This window comes from Manis javanica, chromosome 12 (assembly GCF_040802235.1).
Source record: "Manis javanica isolate MJ-LG chromosome 12, MJ_LKY, whole genome shotgun sequence".
NCBI classification, from domain to species: Eukaryota; Metazoa; Chordata; class Mammalia; order Pholidota; family Manidae; genus Manis; species Manis javanica.
This window is the reverse complement of record NC_133167.1, coordinates 27,365,470-27,371,032: the sequence shown is the minus strand read 5'-3', so window position 1 is coordinate 27,371,032 and position 5,563 is coordinate 27,365,470.

The window sequence follows — 5,563 nt, the reverse complement described above, 5'->3', positions numbered from 1 at the left end:
TTTGGTCCTGATGAAGTAGTTTGCAACCTAATTTAGCATTCAGGCCCAGCCATAAACAGCATAGTAAAAGGCAGGAAGGATTCCATCTTAAAAATAAGATTGCATTTTAATACCCAGGAAGTTAGGAAGATTCTTAACTTACTCTTTAGCAAAAGGACAATAACTCAGCCCACCTTGGGGGCTGGGCAGTCAGTCTTGTTAGATATGCTCACAGACCAAGATGCTGGAGAAATCAGAGCATGAAGTTCCTTGTGTTAATTCTGAATATTCAGAGACCACTTAACAAGTCTGCATCCCCAGCCCTTAGTCACATTCCTGAAGAATCCTTAAAAGGGGTAACCCCCAACCTTTTGGTGTACTCCTCTCTCTGAGGCCACCTGCACTTTCTAAGGGCATAACTTCTCAACTTTAAACTCTCTCTTTTCAACCTGTCAGGGGCACTCCTCTATCTGTAGTCGCTGATACTTTCTTAAATTTTTTCTCTCCAACCTTTCAGGGTGCCTTTCCTTGCTGGGATGGCCTGTACTTTTTCTCTCTTTAAGTAACTTTAAATAAAACTTTATTTCACTACTGTGTCTCTGCCTTTCAGTTCTTTGTTGTGGCAGAGAAAAGGACTGAGGAAAATACACAATGCTCCCCCAAGACTTTTGTTGACTTGGTTGTATGAGGATCACTAATGGTGCCTGCAAACTACATTTCTAATGCTGTGAAAATGAATAGGCTTTGGTGGTATATTCTACCAAGATAATATTACTCCAGTACATTATCTTCTCAGTTCTTTAGAGATTTAGTCATTTTCCATTTCTTTTATATTTCAAAAAATAATATTGAATACCATTAGAATTTAGAAGAGAGGGATCAAAAACATATATTTGGGCTTGAGATCACTAAGAGGGGTAGATTACAATATTAAATAGCTGGTACATTTAATAAATTTAGGAGCTTGTGAAATTTGAGCAAATACTTGAAGGAAATGAAGGTGTTAGCCAAGTACCATTTAGGGAAAGATTTCCAGGGAGCAGCTCTGAAGTGTGAGTGTGCCTGGCAGATGTAAGATAGAGCCAAGAGGCCAGAGCGGCCAGAGCACAGTGGGATGAGCTGGGGGGAGTGGTGGGAGAGAGCAAAGAGGTGCAGAGGTGGGGTGGGAGCAGACTGCATGGCATTTGAGGCCGTTGTGAGGACTTTGGCTTTGACTCTGAAGTAAATTGAGAGCCTCTAAAGACTTTTTGAACATAGATGAGGTATAATTTGATTTGCGTTTTAAAAGAAAGGATCACTTTGGCTGCTATTCTGAGCACAGTCTGTAGGAGGCCAAGGATAGAAGAGGGGAGACCAATGAGGAGCTCTGCAATAATGTAGAAGACAGACAGTAGTGGCTTAGACCAAGGTGGTAAAGCAGAGATTGGCTTCTGGCAAATTAAGAATATTTTGAAGATAGAGCCAAAAGAGTTTCCTAAGAGATTGGGTGTAGAAAGTGAAAGAGAAGACAAGGATGACTCTAAGAGTTTTTACACAAAAAGAAGAATGACGTTCGCCTTTATTGAGGCTTTGTGGGAAGAGTAGGTTTGGGATGGGAGATTTTGGAATTAACAGACAGATTTGGAATTTGCCAATTTCTTTGCCTATTAGTCATTTAACTGGAAATCTCAAGTAGCATAGACTTGTTTGAGGATTGAAACAGGTGACAGTCTGGACATATAAATTTAGGAGTTACCTACATCGAAATGGTATGCAAAGTCATGGGATTGAATGGGATCATTAATAGATGAGTATAGAAAGAAAAGATATCAAGGTCAGATCCTTGGAAGCACTCCAACATTACGAGGGGATAAGAGGAAGAACTAGCAAGGATACTGAGAAGAAGTAAGGCCCTTCATGGGGATGAAGTAGAAGAAAAGCAGGAGAGTGCCATACCCTGGAAAGAAAATGTATCAGAGTGAAGGAAATGATCAATCATGTCAAACACTGCTCATAAGTCAAGTGAGCATGAGGACTGAGACCTCATCATGGGATTTTCCAGACATGAAGGTAATTTTGGGAGAGTGGAGATAAAAACTTGATTTGATGGCATTACTTGAGTGTGACTATTGCATGTTGTTTTTGAGCGAGACACACCTGGTTTTGCAGGCACTTTCCCAGTGATAGGGAGCACGCCCCCAAGGAGGGAGGAGCCGGCATGCGACCTGCAAACCCTTGCTTATGGCCCCTTTGCCCAGGAATCATGCTTCTTTGTGCCAGTGAAGAAAGTTGTGATTAGATCTCTTTGTGGGCTCATAATGCCTGCCCAGAAGAAATTAATAGGGGCAGAGCAGCTGCTCACTCTTAGGGTTATGGTATTGCTTCCAGCAGCTGAGTTGTAAGTTCTGGTAACCTTTCTGGGTCCTCTGCAGAATGAGTAAACATTAAATTCTAGGCCAGGGCCACTTGAGAGTTAAAGATGCTCAAGTAAAGGCCAGCAAAGGAGCAAACGCAGATTGTACATTACATTTCCCACTTGCACCTGCTAGGGAGTAGAGGGAGGAAAAAGGCTCTTTAATCTATTTCTGTCTGTTGGAGTCTCATAATTTTCATCTGTCTGAAATAAAAAGAATGAAATAATGATTTGAGCAAGAGAGGGAAGACCACCCCATTGTGTCAGACTTAAAGAGGGTTCAATGAAATAGGCAGGACAAATGGTATGTGCAAAGGCAGGGAGGCAGCAAACCTAAGCTGCAAAGGATTGTGGCAAACAGTCAGGATGAAATTAAGAAGTCCTAAAACAATTTACTGGTAAGTATGCAGAGGAATCTTGTGGTCAGAAAGTGAAATTCAGACTAAAGTATCTGAGGTGTAGGTGTGGGCAAAGGGAATTGGGAGATGGCTTACTTAGGAGGTGACTGCCCACAGGTTAAGGCAGCAGTGGTCAAAGTATGGTCCCCATGAGCAGCATCGTTATCCCCTGAAACTTGTTAAGGATGCAAATTCCCCAGTGCTACCTAGGACCTGCAGAATCAGAAACCTTGGAGATGGGGTCCAGCACTGTTTTAACAGATGATTCTGATTCTGCTAATGTTGAAAACTACTGGTCTAGGACTGAGCTAGGCTGATGGCATTTACTAACTGGAACTGGGGAGAATGTTAAAAATGTAGGAGTCAATACAGGTTTTAAGCTTGGATGAGTGGGAGAAGTCACTTGTTTAAACGATCTAACTATATTACTTATTCATTCCACTAAAAAAAAATAACAAAAACCTATTGGAAGATATTTTTCTAACAAGCTATATAGCTCTTGACTGTAAGTACAGATAGTCATGTACATAAGAATATATTCATTGGATATAAGTAACAGAAGCCACAAGTAACAGGGGCTTAAACCATAAAGTTATTCATTGTTTATTTGGCAGAAATTCTGAAGTTGGTCCAGGGTTGGTTCAGAGGCTCTTTGAGACCACCAAGTCCTCAGGCCAAGATGCCAGGCTTTTCTCTCTTTCTGCACAGCTTCCCTCTTGTTGGCACCCCGCTGGTGATGTCTCTCTTCATGGACACAAAGTAGCTGCCCAAACTGCAAGCATTATATCCTGGTAAACAGTACTGAAGTAGGGAGGAAATAGGTGGAAGCCAAAGTGCTTTCTCCTTGCATACCACTCTCTCTGTCTCACACCTCCAGAGACCTCTTTATGTGTCATTGTAGAAAACTGGGTCACATACCCATCCCTAGACAATCTGTGGCTTGTGGGACTAGCTTAGATCTATCAAGATTCATGCCTTAGGTTTAGGCCCATTGCCCATCCCAACAAAATCAGAGCTCAGTTGGTAAAGAGAATGGGGACAGGGCTGTAGAGAGGGCAACTAACAGTGCCCACTATAGTTACAAGGATATATACACTTAACCTCTATTTCCATGACCAGTAATTATTTTACTCACACAATGCCTTTCTCTAAGTAATATTCTAAAATTTCTACAGAATATTTCTCCTGCAGACCTTAACCATGACAGTTTTAATAATACAGAGAAAATCATTTTTAATAACTTCACATTCAAGTTACTCTAAGTGGGATGATGAGATGTGAGATTTCCCAAGTTGGGCCACAAGCTACCGTGTGAACTAGTGCATTAGCTGAAAAACAAAATAAAACACCTTGCTGAGAGGTATTTTTGAAATGGCGTCATCGTTATTAAACAAATAGCAAACACTAATACTTCCCTCCTTGTGTAATTCCTTATCTCATATTAATTTGGGACAAATGTGTATAGTAGGTATAGTGATTAAAATCAATTTGTTCTATTCTCCTATGGGAGTCTATCCTAGAGCATCCCAGTCATCCTATAGTGGTACAAAATAAATGATACCTTATGTTCAGGCTGGAAAGTACAGTCTGTTGGGGGAGGGCCTGAATATTTCCTACAGTGTCCCTAAAGGGAAATTCTCATGTCTCTCTCTCTGGTCCTTTTTTAGATGTCAACCTTTTAGAAAGTGTTGACTGTCTGATCGGTCAGAGCTTGACACCACTGGGAAGAATATCATTAAGAGGCAGGATTGCTACCTTGAAAAGCCATGTATGTCTGTGGTCGTATTTTCTGTTCTGGCTTTTCCACCTGGTTTCTGCTGATAAGTGACTGGTGTATCGGATTCAAGGCAGTGGGGAAGCTGTGCTTGGGTGAAGAAGCCCTGCATGTTACGGGGCAGCCACCGCCTGCCCTGCTGTGAGCACAGCAAGAGGCAACTTCCCATTTGGGTTCTGTTCTTTGTGTTCACCCTCCTCTGGTTGACGATCCCACAAGGAGAAGCAGGGGAAATGGTAGGATTAAAGACACAACATGTCCTTAACATGGGCAGACATTAAGTTTTCTTCACAGTAACATCAAATGAGGTGCTGATTTTGAAACAACCAAAAGTTCGTCATGACTGTAATCTTTACTTAAACCATGCAACTATATAGTAGAAATATTATGCTTTTCTTTCAAAAGTCAGTTTATTCAGGCCAGACCTGGTGTCAAGAAACAGAAACCTATTCAGTCAAAGCTAAAGTAAAAATGTGATGAATTGTAAAGATAACTATCCTAGGCAAATCCAAGGAAAACCTATACACAGCCAGGCTGTATGGAGACGGCGGCCCTGCCTAGCTCTCACAACCTCACGGGCAGGACTTTGTAGCTGGCTTTAGTTCACTTCCATCACTCAGACACCAATTTACTCACCCATTTTTCTCAGTTCAAATTTTTTGAAAGAGCAAGAGAATATCTGATTGATTCACTTTGAGTCAGGTAAGTCTATTCTGGCCCAATCAGTTGAGGCCAAGGTAGCTTGGACATCTGAGCAAACAGGGCCATGGAGGCCCGTGTCTTAGGTATGGCCTGAGGAAAGAAGCAGCTTCTCTCAGATTGTTGTACAGGCAGGGATGCAATGACTGATGCCTCTATTTTAACTTAGTTAAAAGGATAGCAATTGGCACCAAATTATTTATGAGAAAACGCAACAGTAAGCAAGCATGTGAGTGGATACAGGTAACACAAAGTGATCGAACTCCGCCCTTCTGTGTGTTCTGTCACTGTTACTCGTCTGGCATAATATTATCTGAGACT